Source organism: Nipponia nippon, unplaced genomic scaffold (assembly GCF_047370975.1).
Source record: "Nipponia nippon isolate SJK-2023a ecotype South Korea unplaced genomic scaffold, ASM4737097v1 scaffold_26, whole genome shotgun sequence".
In the NCBI taxonomy this organism is placed as follows: domain Eukaryota; kingdom Metazoa; phylum Chordata; class Aves; order Pelecaniformes; family Threskiornithidae; genus Nipponia; species Nipponia nippon.
The window spans coordinates 6,609,502-6,629,675 of NW_028262343.1; the positions used below are offsets into that span (position 1 = coordinate 6,609,502).

The window sequence follows — 20,174 nt, forward strand, 5'->3', positions numbered from 1 at the left end:
AGCATAGTTTCCAGGAGGATCTTCTCCATGATCTTGCCGGGCACAGAGGTGAGGCTGACTCGCCTGTAGTTCCCCGGGTCTTCCTTTTTTCCCTTTTTAAAAATGGGGGTTATGTTTCCCCTTTTCCAGTCAGCGGGAACTTCACCGGACTGCCACAACTTCTCAAATATCATGGAAAGTGGCTTAGCAACTTCATCTGCCAGTTCCCGCAGATGGATCTCATCAGGTCCTATGGAGTTGTGCACCTTCAGGTTCCATAGATGGTCTTGAACCTGATCTTCTCCTACAGTGGGCGGTTCTTCATTCTCCCAGTCCCTGCCTTTACATTCTGGGACTTGGGCGGTGTGCCTTGAGCACTTGCCGGTGAAGACCGAGGCAAAAAAGTCATTGAGTACCTCAGCCTTCTCCATATCCCCGGTAACCATGTCTCCCATTTCCTTCCAGAGAGGACCCACATTTTCCCTAGTCTTTCTTTTATCACCAACATACCTATAGAAGCTTTTCTCGTTGCCCTTGACATCCCTGGCCAGATTTAATTCTATCAGGGCTTTAGCTTTCCTAACCTGATCCCTGGCTGCTCGGACAATTTCTCTGTATTCCTCCCAGGCTACTTGTCCTTGCTTCCACCCTCTGTAGGCTTCCTTTTTGAGTTTGTCCAGGAGCTCCTTGTTCATCCATGCAGGCCTCCCGGCGTTATTGCCTGACTTCCTCTTTGTTGGGATGCCTATAATGAAAATAACATATGGGACTGGTGGCAACATAATCAAAACTTAAACGAGCCACAGGAGAGAATCACAGTTATTTGTTTTGGCCATAAAACTGCTCAGTTTATCATTCCCACTAAATCTGCTTTCTCAAAACTTCATGGATAATTGAGGCCCGTGCATCATTGTAGCTCTTTCCTGCCAAATGAGCTTTCCTAAGATATTTTAATAAAGTGATGGGTTGTTATAAGGGTTTGAACCTTAGTTTCACAAGTCATCACTGGGAGGAGAAAATGTTATGTGGTTTTCTGGTCTAGCTAGATGTTAGAATTGTTTTTATTTTTATGCTTCTTTCTCATTTTTTGTAGTGGATTCATTTTAAGTTAAGTTTTGGAAAACTGCGAAAACTATTTTGAAATTCAAATCAAAAAGATTTGGTCCAGTAAAGGAGAATTAAATTTTTGATTCCGGTATTGGCAAACATAAATTCTTGATTCAAGTGTTAGAATGTCACAGTGAAAACTTAATAGACTACTTTGCTCTACTAATTCAGTTCAGGGAAAAGAATAATGTCCTGGTTTCAGCTGGGATAGAGTTAATTTTCTTCCTAGTAGCTGGTATAGTGCTGTGTTCTGGATTTAGGATGAGAATAATGTTGATAACACACTGATGTTTTAGTTGTTGCTAAGTAGTGTTCATACTAGTCAAGGACTTTTCAGCTTCCCATGCTCTGCCAGGTGCACAAGAAGCTGGGAGGGGGCACAGCCAGGACAGCTGACCCAGACTGGCCAAGGGGCTATTCCATACCATATAACATCATGCTCAGCATATAAAGCTGGGGGAAGAAGAAGGAAGGGGGGACGTTCGGCATGATGGCGTTTGTCTTCCCAAGTAACCGTTACATGTGATGGAGCCCTGCTTTCCTGGGGATGGCTGAACACCTGCCTGCCAATGGGAAGTAGTGAATGAATTCCTTGTTTTGGTTTGCTTGCGTGCGCAGCTTTTGCTTTATGTATTAAACTGTCTTTATCTCAACCCATGAGTTTTCTCCCTTTTACTCTTCTGATTCTCTCCCCCATCCCACCGGGGGGCAGTGAGTGAGCAGCTGTGTGGTGCTTAGTTTCTGGCTGGGGTTAAACCATGACAAATAACAACTTTCTTCTCTTTCCTGTGCCCCCCCCCCCCGCCCCTTTTTATGGCAAACTAAACTATTTCTTGAAAAAGCAAAGGAAGTTGTGCAGATCCAAGTTATGTATAATGAGAAATAACAGGGATCTTGGAAATTCTGAAAGTTCCTGTCCCATCAGTACACTACACCACTCATGTTGTTTTTAACAACAATTCTTGAAATAGATGCAAGAAGTTGTGTAGTGAATCAAAACTTTTAACCGTGTGTTTCCTCACTGTTCATGGTCTCCCTACACATAACTCCTTTTAATCAAATTTTCTCAGCTGGCATAATGCTGAAGAATACCCCTCTCCCCTTTGTTTTGGAAGAAAATACAGCTTCTGACATCAGTGCTTAATATGAAATTCTCATATGAAAACTCTTCAACCCCATCAGTACTTCAGAAAGCATTATCTCAGCTCTAGGCTGGTTTTCAGTGTGATGCCTTCAGTTTAGCATAACCAGGTAATATTAGTGCAATTCATTGCTCCTGTGTTGGGTAACAGAGTGTGACTCCCTTTAACAACCACTCAAGTCAGTGAAAGGGACCTGCTGTTGTCAGGTGATGGAGGTCTTTTAGATATCCAATATAATGTGGAAGCTAAAACAAAGCCTTGAAGGAGCAGGAACGTTAAAAGAAAAAAAGATGCATAGTAGATATGAAGGGTTTGGAAAGTAATGGAAAAAGATTAAATTCAGCAAGAATAAGATTCCAGTACTATGAGGTATAGTTATTTTCCCTATTCTCTTCTTTCTAACTGGCAGCCAGTTACAATTGGTGTTCCTCAGAAGGCAATGCTGGAGCCAATACTGTTTAACATCTTAATCAGCAAGAGATAATGGATCTGGATAATGGGACAGAGCCAACCCTCTGTGAGTTTGCAGATGATACCAAAATTGGGGGAGCAATCAATACATGGGAGGGTAGGGCTGCTATTTAGGAGAACATAGGCTGGAGAAATGGGGTAACAGGAACCTCAGAAAGTTCAACAGAAACAAATGCGAAGTCCTGCATCTGGGTGGAATAACTGCACATGACTGTACTGGCCAGGGATTGACTGTTTGGGTAGCAGCTCTGTGGAAGAGAGCTGGGGGTCCTTGTACACAAGATGAATGTGGATCAGCAATGAAGGCTAACAATATACTGGGCTGCATAAGCAAGAGTGTAGCTAGCAGGTTGGTGGAAAAGATGATTTCCCTCTAATCTCCATGTATAAATCTTTGTCTGAAATACTGCCCCCCTGGTACAGCACATGCAGACAAACTGAAGAGGCTCTTTCAGAGGACCAGCAGGATGGTTAGGAGGCTGTGACATACGATGCAGGAGGAGGCTGGAGGAACTGGGGTTGTTTAGCCTGGAGAAGAGAAAGAACATCCAGTTGTCTTCCACAACCTAAAGGGAGGTTAGAAGGAAGGCAGTCAGGCTCTTCTCAGAGTTGCACAGCAAAAGAGCAGGAGGCAATAGTCACAATTTACAACAAGGGAAATTCCTGCTGGATATAAAGGGAAAATAATTCTTCATCATGAGGGTTATAAGCATCATCTGACCCTGAATGCTTGGAGCAGGCATTTGGACTAGATGATCTCCAGAGATCCCTGCCAGCCTAAATTTTTCATTCAATCTGTGATTTCTGTGGCTGCATGAAAGTATTACCCTCTTCCTCATGCCACGAAGGAGTATTCAGCATTAGGTTATTCTTTTGGAGTAGAAGTTAACAATGTTTCTTATAGAGCTCTGTCCTGGGGCATTATCTTCCCTTCGCTGCTTGGCTGCCTCCTCTGCTCCCCTCAGCATCAGCCTCACTGAGATCCCCCTTGCTCGTTGACCTCACTTCCCTTACCCATTGCATTCTAATTTTGCGCTGTTACCTCTCTTGTCTTTTGCCCCTTCCACATCTTTCTGGTTAGCTCAGCCATGGTTAGCTGAACCATTTAATGTGCAAATACATAAAAGAGGAAAGCAATTCACAGCAGTAGCTTATCACTTGCAAATAGGGATAGTTCATCTTGCCTACTGATCCAGGCCTTTCTATTTACAGAGTCTTTACCTCATGTCATTAGTTTGTTGCTCTGATGGAGGCTGATATGTACAGGCCTGTGCTACGTCAAGAAATACACTCAATCATGTGTGAATAGGGCTCAGAAACAGAGAACTCTCTGAAGAAAGGCTCCTGTGTGTGGCACTTTGTTAAACAGCCAGGAGTAATCTATACTCTGTCTCTGATTTATGGCTGAACCTTAATGCATCCTTTCTTCTCTTGCCTTTTTTTCTCCCCCCTCCCCCATTTCAATAGGATATTAAATATGTTCCTGTGTATTAGATTTCCTTCAATAACAAAATATACTTTATATGCACAGATTCATTTTTAATAAGTTAATTATTAAAGAAACTCCTCTAAGAATCTTAAGAACTAAAGGCCAAATTCCTTGTTGTCTTTAGTCTTTAGATTTCCATATTAAAATGCATGATTGAGATGTTCTATTATATTGACCTTTAAATGCTGTGTTAAAAAAAAATATCTTTTCAGGCTTCTTACAACCAAATATAAGAATTTCAGGTTAGGGTGAGAGTGAACTGAAATACAGAAGAGCTCACAACAAAATGCAGCATTCAGAGCTGCAGAAACATATCTGCACCCACATGCCCTAACTAATTGCTGCATGACTTTTAGAAATTATTCGTTCTAAGGCAAGTTCAGACAAAAAAATGGAAATGTTTAGTCTGTGCCAGCTTTGTAAAGTACTCATTCCACAAAGGGACTTTACTGTGCTATGTTGTATAGTCCTTGTAAGGGCTTAGCTCCAGAGAATTCTTATACTGTTTTGCAAGAATCTTTCTGTGCAGTAAATATTGTTGGTGCTAATGTACAAGAAGCATCTCCAGCATTGAGCCTTGTGTGGTAAAGATATTCATGTCAGGAAAATTCTTGTTCAGTATATAAGGAAGGGAGCACCTTTAAAACTTGGCCATGTTCACTGTGGGAGACTTTTTGCTAACATCTGCGTTTATTAGAATAAAGAAAAAGGTGACAGATTTGCTTGTAAAGAAAACTGCATGGTATTCCATAGCAGACAGTACCTTAAAAATAGTAAGATTTTTTTAAATTTGATTTGGAGACAAATAATGTATTTAACCCATTTTGCTTGTGACTGGTCATGGCTATGAGCTTGTTTGAAATTTTACTCTATACAAGGTCTAAAACTTATTTCAGAGTTGGTTTTGAATATTCCAAATTCAGGCAGCTGTGACTGATTGTACTCATTGCTTTATCTCCATTGTGTTCTGTTGTTGAATATGGTAAACACTAATTCGAAATATGCTTTTTATGAATATATTGCTACTTAAATTTGCTGTTCTAGTGAATATTCATGACAAGTAACTCATTTTGTCCATGACTACTGGAAAGCACAACAGGAATGCAAAAGTAATGTCAGTGATTTTGTTTAATAGCTCAGATGAATATTTGCAGGGATTTTGGTTTTTTTTCTTGCATGCATTAGTTACTTGTCTCCTCAGCAAGCTATATGAATAAGTGGGGCCACTATATATCTGCTTTAAAACTGTTGTTCTTAGAATACTGGAAAAGTAAGAAAAAATCATGTTTTCGAATGTCGTGAGGATAATCCCAACAGCAGTAAGAAAACAGCAGCTCAGCTCTATATGAAAAGCATCCACATGCATTTCCTGAAGTAACTAGGTATAGGAAAGAACATAAAGCTGTCTTAAATCCTAACCTTTGAGTATTTTGGGGAGCAAAGCCTCACGTATTACTAGCTTATCTTATATTTTTATTCATTGCTTTGCCTTTACTGGAGACCCAAATTTACTGCTGATTCTCCAACACTGAAATTATCCCGGTAGGTTGGCCTAATTCTGCAGTGATATTCTAGAGCTTAAGCAATTAGTTCACTTCATCATAAAGAAAGGGGGTAATTTGCACTTCCATGTGATAAGACAGAAATTAGTCTTTTATGTCTTAACTTTTTGTGTGTAGCCTGCAGCTGCCAACAACAATCTCCATTTCAAAACCCAGAACCAATAATGCAGGCTAAATCTGATTCAAAAGCCATTGTGTTTGTATCTTAATTAACAGTTTAGAGGAATAAATTATTGTCTCCTCCTGGAAGCTGAACAGTTCCTCTCCTCAGAATGTAGCCTGTAGTATTAAGCAGCAGCAGACTTAATTGAGAAAGGAAGTGGCATTTGCACTAGCCAAATAGTTTGTCTGTTACATCATAGCAATTACAGACAGTCTACATCCCACCATATTATATGTCATTCAAAAATGTCATACCACATCTCAGCCTTTGATATCTGGAAATATGTATATACATTTACAGGAAGAATATTTTTTTATAGCCCCTATTGCATTAAGTAAAGAAAAAGATGTAACACATCAAATAATAAAAAGAAGATTAAAATCTTTCTGATCTCTCTCTTTACACTGAAAAAAAGGACAAGCCAGCACATGATGCACAGTCCTTTGTAAGTAAGATGAGATGAAAAATAAATAAAGTACCTTTAGGAAAAAAAAAAAAAAAGAACAGTTTAATCCCACCAGAAAAACAAGTCACTGCAAATGAAATAATCTTTTTAAATTTAAATTTTAAGGGATAATATTGCTATTGTTATAGGAAGTTTTCAACAGAAGACAATAGATACAGAAGGAGTTCTCTTTCTTGTAATAACAACAGTCGAGTTCTCAGTGTAGGTATGTGCACTTTGCTGTATCCACCAGGCTGTTCCCATTCCCTGAAGCTGGTCAGCTTTTCCTGCTGACGTAACTGAGACCTGCCCTGGAAGAACAAATCAAAGATGCTTCTCTGGGTATGGCTTATGTAGTATCCCTGTGACCCCTAAAGGGAGAGCTGTTTTATTCTAGCTCCTCCTCAAGAGTTACAAGTAAACAGTTGAAGAAAAAAAGGAGGGGAAGCCACATAATCTGATGGAGTGAATATGTGATATATATCTGTAGACTTGTCAATCTCAAGACCTAGAATGACAGGCACTGGTTGTTTCTCAGTGTAATGTTGTTCTGCCACTTGTTCTATCTCTGCCTTTCAAGTCTGTGTACTTCAGCCCTGGATCTCTAGCAAGAAAGGTATAATTCAGCTGCACTGAATTACAACTTTGAAGTGTACAAGTGTCACCAATAAGTTACATGATAGCAACAAATTCCACTTTTTGTGCTACCAACGGTTAGACAGAATTTAAGTACAGGTTTCCTAGGCTAAAAGGCTTCTAACTATTCCTTGCATTTCTACATCTAGAATATCCATTCTAGGTTTACTATAGCCTCCTAAACAGCTGAAAAACGGTGTGAGTTCTTTATGAAATTATGTATAACATTCCAAAGGAAAGTGGATTTTACTTAAAAATGCTTCATCCATTAGAACATTTCTTTTGCTAATTCTGGAAAGTAAACACAAAACAACGTTCAGACTAATCCATTTACCAAGAAATGGTAATGGAAAAGAGTACAAGTAGAATTACATCAGTGCTGAAAGTAGAAATGGAAACTCAATTAAAAAAATATAATCTAGCTGAATCACAAAAGGCAAAAAGTTGGGTAATGGGATTGCTCAAACAAAATGGGATTCTTGGCATAATGCCTTGTGACATCATAATTACAACTTCACTTGAAACTTAAGAAAATAGTCAACAATGGCTTGTGATAATATTCTGTAGGGCCATTAAGCTTGCCTTTCAGTCTTCAGACCAAATTTAGAACTCTAATTTGATGGAAGTAATGATTGCAGAATTAGTGATGGATGGGAGTATTATGTTTTGGGCCAGCTCACTGACCAAAGACACAATTGTCTCTGTCTACATCTGCTGCGTTTCTGTACTGAGTACATTGGGAAATAATATAGTAAGAAAGGCAGAAAAGAAGAATGTGCCAGTTGGGAGCAACCAAGATTTCAAAATGACTGTTTTATTACCTCATTCCTTCAAGATGCACCTTATTCTATGAACATTTCAGGAAAATGGTGTAGACTCCACAAGTTGCTCCTTTTTCCAGCAACGGAGAATAATTGCAGGTGAGCTTTCCCTCCAGAGTGAGGGAAAATGCTGCTTAAATACCTAACGTCTTCATTTTTTAATCTCCTGAATAAGAAAGACTCAAGTCATTTAGCAGTATGGAAATTAACCTTTTTATCCCATCCAGTACTTATTTCAACCATGTATTGAAGGAGATTGACTCAGATACCCTTTGGCATTTAGGATCATTGAGGAAATAAAGGTCTGGATTCCTACACCTGGGGTTGGTAAGCCCTGGCAGTTCAAAATGCTATAGACAAACTAAAAAAAGCGGGAAAACCTGAAAAGTATGGGTGCAAAGACTACGGATGCCACAGGTTAAACTGAATGCCTCAAAATATGTTATTTTTGAAACCTCAGTGGAATAGCATGTCCAGCTCTGAGAAATATTGAATGCCAGAGTTTACATGGTATGATATGTCCATACATTGGAATTTGGAATGATTTGCATGTTTCAGACAACTGTCACACAGAGGGACTGACTCTTGGGCTGATATGAGTTTCTTGAGTGCACAAGATTTGCTCTTCAAACACATTTGCTAGCAACTGGTAATCATTTAATTTTAAAGTAAACATAAAAATAACATGGCTCTTCTTTTAATTTGTTAACTGAAAAAGTGTATGTTGTTCCATCCTAATGATGGTGTTCCTCAAAAGGAAAAACTCTCAGAGTTTTCTCCTGAGATCTTATTGCAATTCAGATATTTTCTGGATTGTCATACAGAACAGCAAAAAGGCTCACTAATCAGTCTCTTTCCTATGGATGTCATAACCTTGAAGACTACACTCAAGACTTTTCTTTTAAGAACTTCAGTTAAAGGCAGCATAAAAGAATTATAAATCACTATGAACTACACTTTAGCCATAGGGCATACTGAAGGGCATTCCCTTCCATTTCTTGAGTATTGTCCATATTTCACTGCTGTCTTGATTAATTTTCTTTCACCTCAGAATGGCCTTCTATTTTAAAATCAAAAAGTTTCAAGCTTTCTTTGTGGTCTTCTTTTTCTGGAAGAAATATTTTTCCTTTAGTATCTTTTTCTAGTATTACTTTTTATAACTATCTGCTTTTTTAATAAGCAGCAAAGATGCATTTCTGTCTGCTATTTTTAATATTACTTTCAAAAGTCTTCCTAAGAGTTTTGCTGTGCCACATAATACCAAAGAGAGGAGGGTACTAGCCTTTGTATTTATTACACTTTGAAATAGTGTCATATTACCTTTTGTTGTATTCCTTTTCCCCTCTGTTCTTTTGAAGTTAATCGCTTGCTCCTTGCCATGGTGCCTCATATGCTGACAACAGATAAAATAAGGGAAATCAAATTTGATCACACTGAAAATTATGAGAAATCTGCTAATGAAAATGGAACAAACTTTCGCAGAAATCAGGAGTGTTGCAAAAAGATAGGGAGGAGAATGTTAAAAATTTACTGACTGAATAATAAGATAGGATGCGACAATGGGACCAATGGGAGAAGAAGGTCCTTCGAAATACAGTTCTTAAAGAGGCTGAAGGGAATTTGACAGACTGCATGGTGCTGAGCCAGACATGTTTTTAACAGGAAGAAACACAGTAAAAAGTCAAGTTTGAAAAAGAAAATATGGTTTGTTCTTCTTTTCTGTTGCTCTTCTTGGAACAGTTCCACTTTATATAAAATATTGAATATTTATTCAACCAGAGAAAAGTAGTGAGAAGCAGAACTGTACCACCCAGCAGTTAGAGTACTCATTTGGGAAGAATGAGGTTCAAATCTCTGCTCAAAAAAACCATTCAATTATTTATACAATCAGAAGAACTCCACAGGATAACTTCAGTCACAACTTGTCAAATCAGCTTAGAAGTTAGAACAGTCACTGGGGAAACAGGGGACCAGAGTGTCCTGCCACTAAATAATGCATACCAAAGGCTTAAATTTGGGGTTTTTGCATCCCAAATCAGATCCCTAATCATCAGGCTTCTCTGAATTACTTTGTAATTCACCTCTTATTCCTTTTTTTTAAGTAAAGATTTTCATATGCATCTTTCATATTATTTTCAAATATCTTGAGTTTATCCTGATGTGAAATGGGAAAATAATAGTATCTAGACCATTTTTACAACAAAGAAACAAATGAACTTTCCTAAGCTAGCTATTTGTTATTTCAATATCTCTCTCTCCTCCTCCCCACCTCCCTTTTTATTTTTGTCTTAGAGATTCATTTTTGTCAGGAAATTCACTGACCATGAGAAACTTTTCCAATGCATCATGAATCATAATAATGAATAGGCATCTTTGGAAAAAAAATATATATATTCCTAACCCACTTTAGGTTGAAGACTGATGACACATGAGCATAATTCTTAGATAGGCTGTTGCTTTTCAACATAATAGTAGTATGTAGGGATTGATCACCTGAGGAAAAAAAAAGAACTAAAAAGTGAAAAAAAACAGAACAGCCTTCTGCAATCAGTGAAGTACTCCAAACCAAACCCTAGCTTCATTTCTATTAAAACAACCTTGTCTCTTACTGGTTAATATAGAGTAGATTACAATTTTTAATGCCAAAGAGAAGTCAAGGGGTCAGACTCATCCTTTGTATTTGCTATTGTACTAACTCAGTCTGTTAATACTGGAAAGATATTAAACAAATGAGAAATGTCCTAACCAGAGGTAAGCAAAAGGATGCTCTTCAGAGCAGGTGGCTGTTGCTGTGTAGGAGTGTGACTGGAGCATGGGGTGAGGGAGTGTGACTTTGAAAGAACGGATTAAATAGAATACACGCCAATAATGGGGGGGGTGTCCATTTATTAGATGTATTTTCAATCAATCCATCCTGATGGTTGCCAGTGCAATGAATACCAAATGACTTCATACATTTTTAGGGGAAGTTGCTTCTTATGCCATATCCTCCCTTACTATCTTCCCCTGAGAAGTTCCATCAGGAAGGGAATGTCATGGCAGTAAAAATGATTGAACAGCACATATTATATTGCAAATGCATTAAATAGTTTTGACCTTTTGTACTTCAAATATGACACAGAAAAATGACCTGATTTCAGGTCATTTTTGCAATTTGTTGTAAAGCATTCTGATCATTGTTAGTTGTGATCCTTTCCTCCAAAGTCTCTGAAGTGTTTCTGAATCCCATGCATATTCTCTTGCTGAATCCAAACAGAAGCACTGTAACCCAAGTTTTGTACTGTGGAGGATGTTGGCAAAGGTGACCCTAAGATATTTATTTACCTATATCATTAATTAATAATAAAGAGGCATATTTAATATTTTTGTTGTAGTAAGATAAGGGCTGGCGACCGGAAGATCACGCGCTGTACGGAAAGAGTGAAAGGTCGACCCTCCTTTGTCCCCGCCCCTTATAACATGACACGCCTACTGTTGGGAGTATAAAGGTAAACTACTGCGCAATAAACGGGGGAGTTGAACACCCACACTGCGTGTGCTGACTGTTCCTTCCCCAGCCCGGGTCGGCTGGAGATCCGCTGGTATAACCTTGATATGTAACGAACGCTACATAGTGGTGACCCCGACGTGATCAGCTGCAGGTAGCAGCGATGGAGCTCGCAGAACTCGTAAAGGTACTAAAGTCGGTAGCGACGGAGGTGGGCGAGGATGGGGCGATAAGGAAAAGGCCCACGGGCGACTGCATCCAATGGATGCTACGCCGGGGAGTGCTCGGCACTCCCACAGAAGTTTTTGGACACCCCAAATTGGGGGAAAATACGCAACAAGCTGACAGAAGCGATCATAAGCAATGTTGGAGGAGCCAGTGACCGGCTTTGCGCCTGGGGAACAGTAGAAAGGGTGCTCAAGAAGGGGTTTGCGGCAAAGCGGTGCTGGCTTGCCGCACGTAGCGCGCTGGTGGGGCATGAAGTTCCTGGGAACGAAAAGCCAACGGGTTTAGTCTCGGAGGGGACACAGGCTGGCTGGGAGGGAGCACAGCCAGGGGGGGCTGACCCAGACTGGCCAAAGGGCTATTCCATACCATATGACATCATGCTCAGCATATAAAGCTGGAGGAAGAAAAAGGAAGGGGGGGACGTTTGGAGTGATGGCGTTTGTCTTCCCAAGTAACCGTTACGCATGATGGAGCCCTGCTTTCCTGAGGATAGCTGAACACCTGCTTGCCTATGGGAAGTAGTGAATGAATTCCTTGCTTTGCTTTGCTTGCGCGCGCGGCTTCTGCTTTACCCATTAAACTGTCTTTATCTCAACCCATGAGTTTTCTCACTTTTACTCTTCCGATTCTCTCCCCCATCCCACCGGGGGGGAGTGAGCAAGCGGCTGTGTGGTGCTTATTTGCTAGCTGGGGTTAAACCACGACAGTTTTTTTTGGCGCCCAATATAGGGTACAAAGCGTTCGAGATAACGACAGATTTAATTGGAATGTGCTAGATCGAAGTTATAGCTGTTATTGCTGTTTAGCTATTAATCGGCAGGTTTCTGTGCTTGCCACGGGGCTTGCTTGCCTTACTATATATTAGAGCCTAATGCTCGTTAGTGGCTGCTTTTTGCTTTCGCTGCTTGCTGTACTGCTGAACTGCTTATCATCTTACTCCGCTGTGCCTGGGAACGTTTTGATAACAGCAATGGCTATGTGCCTGGGCTGGCCGATGGCCAGGGCATCTCTGCTGTTTTTCTGTACTGCTGTACTGGACAGGCTGGAACTCCAGTGTGAACTCGAGTTGAAGGGGTGGCCTGTGGGGCACAGACGGGGCCGTCGTTACTGGGGACTGAGCCAACGGAGGAAGGGGAGGCGTAGGGAGGCTATGGCGCAGCGGGAACAAAGGAGTCAGGAAAGGTGTTCCCGTTACGAGTGGGGAGTCTAGAGCAGCCACCCACGGAACCTTCGGCACCTTCTGCACCAGCGGATCCGCGACCTACTCAATACCCCTGGGGCGAGTTGCAACAATGTGTGGAAAGGGAGCTGACTGATAGGTTGCTGGATTGGGTCCCGGGGGCCGGTGTGGGATCCCAGCGGTATTGCGAACTACGTGAAGGAAGATGGCGGGAAGGAGAAAAGGAGGGCAAGACACCATCACCTTCTGAGGACGCCCCGTTGCATCCCAGTGATCGACGGGTGCTGGACACACAGAGCGCAGAGCGCAGGAAAAGATCTGAGGAACAAGGAGAACCGGTGTCACGGCTGATGACATCTAGGGGGGGTGGTAGGGCTCCCCCGGCACTGCCAGTGATACCTGAGCTACCAGAGGGACCCCTTACCCCTGGGGCAGTGGGAAAGCGAACTGGTATTACTTTGCAAGATGCTCGCTCTGTGATTGTTGCTTATCCTGTGTGTTCCAAAGGTCCCCTCTGGGAGGCAGGGGTAAACCCTCGAGGGTTGCAGCCCAACCAAATATGGCAGTCTGATGTTACGATTTATGAACCCTTTAATCCACTTATTTTACATTGGCAGGACTGTATGGCGCAACTTGGCATCCCACAAAAAATTAAAACAGATAATGGAACGGCATATGTTAGCAAGAAGACAAAGGACTTCTGCGCACGCTGGGATATTCAGTTGAGTCATGGTATTCCCTACAACAGTACGGGCCAAAGCATTGTAGAACGCGTGCATCGCACATTAAAAGGGTTACTCGACCGACTTAGGGAGGGGGAAAAGATAAGCCCAGGAACAGGGGTTCCCCCTGCCCTTGACCCTCCCTTATTTCGGGCACAGCGTCTGTTGACGACGGCACTAATTACCTTAAATCATACCATTCGAGGGAACACCTATAAAACCCAGACTGCAACCCAGGCACATTTCCGGCTCGATGAGAACAAAGGGCCTTACCCTTTGGTTCAAGTACGGGACCTGCAAACCCGTGAATGGAGGGGCCCGTATTCCCTCCGTTGTCTGGGACGTGGGTATGCGTGTGTGCAAACCGAGAAAGGGACGCTAGAATGGGTACCCAGTCGAAATATTCGACCGTATAAACATTAACCAATTTATTGAGTCTTGTCTTGACAGGTTACCATTTCCCTATGCATCCTGATGATGTGGGGGAGCAATGAGGGAGCCGTGACGAACTGCTGGCTGGATTGGGCAAGGTTCATGAACGTAACGGATGCGTGTCTGTATATGCCGGCTATTGGACAAGCCTCTACCTGTCGATTGTTCACCCCCCTACTTCATTAGCGATAAGGGGGACAGTTGCTGCCACATAGATAACTGGTCTCATAATCTTGTTATTTGTTCTTATCCTTGCTATGCTATTATCCTGTCTATTACGCTTAATTAGGTAGTTTAGGAGTTGTATATTAAGAAGTCTCACCATATATCGATTATTTTATGCGCAGCTTCCCCAGTGAGATACAGAGCTACTGGAGCTAAGGGAGGGGGAAATGTAGTAAGATAAGGGCTGGCGACCGGAAGATCACGCGCTGTACGGAAAGAGTGAAAGGTCGACCCTCCTTTGTCCCTGCCCCTTATAACATGACACGCCTACTGTTGGGAGTATAAAGGTAAACTACTGCGCAATAAACGGGGGAGTTGAACACCCACACTGCGTGTGCTGACTGTTCCTTCCCCAGCCCGGGTCGGCTGGAGATCCGCCGGTATAACCTTGATATGTAACGAACGCTACATTTTGTAGAGGAGTATCAGTTTTAAAACTACTGAAAACCACTGGAAAAATTAAGGTTTGAGAGAAAGGAGTAAAAACAGTGTGAACTGAAAGTTTTGCATTACGTCTCTGAATCCAGTGTTTGGACATCCAGCTTTACTGTACCAGTTGCCACATACAATATGGAATGCCATCCAAAATCTTTTATGTAACACTAGTTATAATTTTTATAGTTACATAAAAGAAAAGTTTTTTTTCATAAATACAAATACTTCCAAAGAGGCTTTCACTAATATCAGCTGCCTTTTGGGGATAGAGAGCATTCCATAGCTACCATTTATTTAACAGAATAAATGCACCTAGAGTACCTATATGTGTGAGGACTGGAGCAGAAAATATATCATGTCTCATTATTTGTTTTCAGCCTCTTCTGATTCCCTTTGCATATTCTGATTTCTAATATATTGTGGAAATATATTTGTGGAAATTTTCGTTTTTATTTTTTATGTGTCTTCCCAGTTGAAAGTGAGCTTGCCTGTAGTTTTTATTTTTACATCATATGCTTGGGCTCTGATGGCTACCTTCAGCTATGTGCCTTCCAATTTTAAGTTCTTTCTTATTTTTAACTAATTAAAAAGCTCCTGATAGGTCTTATGGGGCTTATAAGTCTCTTACCCATAAGGCACTCTCAATGCATACCCTATCTTTTCTTTTTTCAGGGTCACACTTTGCTGCTGTGCTTTGAACACCTCTTCTTAAATTACAGATAGTGCTCCATTAATCCTCGGGCTATCAATAGATACTATCTATCAATTTCCAGAGTTTACTAAAGTCTACTTTTCTGTAGAACATTATCCGTCTTTGGATGTTTCCATTTCTTAGAATAACATCTAATTTCTCATTAAACTTGTGCAAATTACCTTCCACCTTTAGATACTTACTCAATTCTTCTTTCTTTTTTAATTTTCCTTTGGTTTATCCAACTATCTCTTAGCAAGTTTGTCTAAGAGGATGTTTAAATGGCTGGGACTTAGAACAATGTAGCATTAGACTTACTACATCTCTCCCAAAGTTGACTAGAGATAGAACCCTGCCATGATATCACTACTTTTCTTTCATCACATTTTTCTTTACCCTTTCACCTGTTCTTGATGCTTGATAAATATATATACTGAAAAAGTATATTCTTGAATTTTCCCTTCTGTTCTTTGCAAATAATTTGTACTCTTATACCAGTACTCATCTCACAGTTTCTTGTACCACATTTCCTTGATGTCAATTCTGTCATAGCTTTGGCTGCATGCTAAGTTTCTCATTGCTTCTCTTTATTTCTTATACTTCTGATATATGTGGAGACATCAGAATGTGATCCAATAAGCCTTATCCCTATCTCCCATATGGTCTTCTTACTGCTTTCTTTTTTCTCTTAGAAGTTAATTCTCTGACTAGGCTATTACTATATTTTGCTTTCTTATAGTCTTTTATCACTGGCCCTTTTCAAAATTCCTTCCTAGGTCTGAGAATCTGTACCTGGCCATTTCTCTCCCTCTCTTTCGGAGATTGTGGTGGGTTAACCTTGGGTGGACGCCCGGTGCCCACCAAGCTGCTCTATCACTCCCCCTCCTCAGATGGACAGGGGAGAAAAATATGATGAAAGGCTCATGGGTCGAGATAAGGACAGGGAGATCACTCACCAGTTACTGTCACGGGCAAAACAGACTCGACTCGGGGAAATTAATTTAATTTATTACCAATAATAAATAGGATAGGATAATGAGAAATAAAACTGTTGTGCTTTAGCCCCACCCGGCAACTAAGCACCACACAGCCGCTCACTCACTGCCCCCCGGTGGGATGGGGGAGAGAATCAGAAGAGTAAAAGGGAGAAAACTCATGGGTTGAGATAAAGACAGTTTAATAGGTAAAGCAAAAGCTGTGCACGCAACTAAAGCAAAACAAGGAATTCATTCACTACTTCCCATCGGCAGGCAGGTGTTCAGCCATCCCCAGGAAAGCAGGGCTCCATCACGTGTAACGGTTACTTGGGAAGACAAACGCCATCACGCCCAATGTCCCCCCCTTCCTTCTTCTTCCCCCAGCTTATATACTGAGCAGGACATCATATGGTATGGAATAACCCTTTGGTCAGTCTGGGTCAGCTGTCCTAGCTGTGCCCCCTCCCAGCTTCTTGTGCACCCGGCAGAGCATGGGAAGCTGAAAAGTCCTTGACCAGTGTGAGCGCCACTTAGCAACTATTTAGCAACAGCTTAGCACTACTTAGCAAGAACCAAAACATCAGTGTATCATCCACATTGTTCTCATCCTAAACCCAAAACACAGCCCCATACCGGCTACCAAGAAGAAAATTAACTCTATCCCAGCTGAAACCAGGACACTTGTGAATGGCTGCCACCTGGATTTAACTCCATTTACCACAACTCTTTGGGCCCGGCCATCCAGCCAAATAATCTGCCTGGATGGAGGAGCCTAAGCAAACCAAAGAAGCAGCAGGAGCTTCCTGTAAGGAGATCAAGCCACTGACAAAGCAGGGATTTGGGATGTAGAGCTCAGAGGGGGAATTCCTCGCTCTGGACCTGTTGAAAGGGTTAAAGGCAAGATAGACAAAGCCACTGCCTCAAAATGCCTCCTGAAAGAATTAAAGCCTAGGGGCAAGGAGGATATTTAAATATCTTAGTCACTTAACTAAACAAAAGAAAGGCCTTTGGGATTTAGAGAGTAGTTAGAATGGTTGTAAGATAAGGGGGCTCCGGGATAATCCCATCTCAGACAACTGGGCCTTGGGAGAACAAATGCATGGAAGATAGGAAGTCACAATAGGATGATGACAGCCTTGAAGGACACCGTTTAAGTGATCCTAGGACTGAGTTTGCGCAGAAGCAAAGGTCAATCAGCGAACACAGTGAAGAAGACTACGAGCCTTCATCTGAAGACCCCCAAAGACCACCTGAAGACCACCACGGGAGACGACTGCGCATGCGGATCGGACATTTGCATATGTTAATAAGTTCCAGGAAATCCCATGTTTATGTAAATGAATTCTCGGAAATCCTGTGAATATGTAGGACTTTACAGTATATAATCTCTGAAAGTCTACCAAATCGGTGGAGCACTTATGGTGGAGAATCCCCAGTGCTGCCCAGCGCTGCAATAAAGAATACCTGCTTAATAGTAACTTCGTTGCTATTGAGATTCATTTCAGGGACTCTCTGAATACTCCGTTTCTCCCTTGGGGAGATTCGGACTGTGAGGAGAAGCATCCGTGAATTTTTGTATCACTGTGTTGTGGAGAACTGCCAGGGGGGCCAGCTGGGACTAAGATTTTTGCCTTGAAATTGTCACTATTAGAAGGTGTTTCGTTAGTTGGTGCTTTGTAACAGAATTGTGTGAATCTACCTCACAATTGGAGATGTACATGCACATGCTACTGTATTCCCAGATAAAAAAAAAGACTGATCATATGATGTCTTTAATCTGCAAGTGAAAGATTACATGAATATGATCAAAACTATGTTTATAGAAGGTTATTATTTTAGTATATATTTTAATATGGTTATGGAGTCAGCAGATCAGGAGTTTCTTTAGATTCATGCCTTTTGACTATCTCTAAAGTAGTTATGCAATAGAATACTAATATCCTTAACTTGTTTATAACATTTTATTCCAGCTAAAAATAGTTTAGCATTTTGTTATTTCACAGTTTTTGTTCTCGTTATAAAAACTAAAGTCTTTAACATACCAAATGCTTTATACTGAAGCATACCGACTACCTAAGAGGAATAACACTATCTCTCCACAGATCTGAAGTTACATTTCCGTTAGTTTGGTATAAGCAGTTAGGTAAAATAAGAGTGGACATAAATCTGTTTTCACAGTTTAATTGTTTCACAGAATAACAAAAGATTTGAAGATATGGTGTAATTTTTTACTGCATATAACTATTTGTATTCTGAAAAATGTGCACTGCTTTAGCAGTATATAACTTTTTTCACTTTTTCCAACATGCCTCTCCCAGACTTTCTTTTTCTTCAGTGAATCAAGATACATGTTTCCAGTATATGCGGCAAAGAAATTAAACGCCATTTTAATACACTGTGCTGATGTTACACATAGCATGAAGTAGGATTTCTTATAGTTTGGTCAAACATTTAAAATAGAACTTGGTCATTCTTTAAATAGTCATCGTCTGGAAAGACTATTGCGCCTGAGGAAATTGTAAAAAAGAATACAAGTGTGCTTTATTGGTCTCCACAGATTTCAATGTGAGATTTTCAGAGTATTTTACATATGTTAACGACTGGAGCTTCACACCACTCCATTGGAAAAAGACGGCATTATCCCTACTTAGCAGTGCAGGAAATGAAGGAACATGTGTGAGTTATTTGGAGGTATTAAGTGTCAATCTACATGATGAAGTACTGAAATACTTAAGAAAAAAATCTGGCTCACTGAACCTTGATGATTTAGTCAAGCGCACGCAGGAAATCTGTGGTCTCACCAGGAACCCTGAGCCCCTAATCCCCAGGGCTCTAGTCATAATCCTCCTCCTAGCACTATCAGTACAGTGTGCAGCTGGTGCAGGTAAGAAACCTCTGGATTTTCAGTGTCTATGTCCAACAGAGCAAGGGTTGAAAAGAAAGTTCAAATTGAACAGCAGATTATTGCTGTAGCCATGCCACAGGTATTGGCATTGGTGAAAATAACATCCTTTTTTTTTTCTACTGACAGGATGAGAATCTTGTTTCTATCTGTGGTACTTTTTAAAGAAAATGTGTAAAACCTGTCTTTTATAAGGGAAGGAGGAAAAAAACCAGACAAATTCTATTTGCGTTTTTAACTCCCTTTCATGAAATGCTGTGCCTTCACCTTTCATGGACCTGCAAAGGCTAGCCGATTCAAGTGTAATAGCTGCTTTAAACTTTTCTAAACCTATTCTTCAGAACAGAAAAATCAAATGCTTTACTCTTTTCATATGTTTTGGGGGGAGGGATAAGAAGAAAAAGTAGTTAGATGACAACAACCACTTTAAACAATTACAGAGATTTATGTAAAATAATAATGACAATGTAAACTCACTTAAATATTTATCAAACCAACCTGGAAGATGTAAGATTAAAAGCTTATGCAAGTCTTTTCTTTATTTAAAAATTGAAATAAATTCTCGCATTTACTTTTGATGATACCCAATAACAAAAGAAAAAATGATATAAAAATGAAATTTCTTCTTATGCCATTATGCTCTGTACCTCACTGACTCAGCATGGTGAAGTTTGGGCAGGGCTGTCCACAAGAACAGCTACAACATAAAATGTCTTTATATGCACTATAACAAATTCCAAATGAGACAAGAAACAAAGGTTAAGCCGAAGGCTGATACTACAGAAAGGCAATGGGAACTACAGCTGGGAAATTAATGCGGCCCGTAACTGTTTAAGAGAAAAGATGTTGAAAATCAATAGCTTTGAAAAGCATAGGCAAATAATGAGGGACAGCAAGCTAAACAGGAATATTTGAGACTACAGCAAGGTCTCTAGGGTTGCTTTTAACCCTCGTGGATTGTTTCAGTTATGTCCTTTTTTCCCCAGTGAAAATTACCTTTTTTTTTTTTTTGCAAGACAATGTATCAAGTTTCTACCTTCAAATGCAGAATGAAGTGAACAGCTGACACTATCCTGGATT

General features: G+C 40.6%; 1 long non-coding RNA gene across 1 annotated transcript; it reads left to right on the forward strand.

Annotated features, from left to right (window-relative positions):
• The first annotated feature begins 11,236 nt into the window (after positions 1–11,236).
• On the forward strand, positions 11,237–14,954 carry LOC148055207 (uncharacterized). Its single transcript, XR_015705857.1, has 2 exons — positions 11,237–11,489; positions 13,328–14,954. It is a non-coding gene; the product is annotated as an uncharacterized LOC148055207 (long non-coding RNA).
• The last annotated feature ends 5,220 nt before the right edge of the window (positions 14,955–20,174 follow it).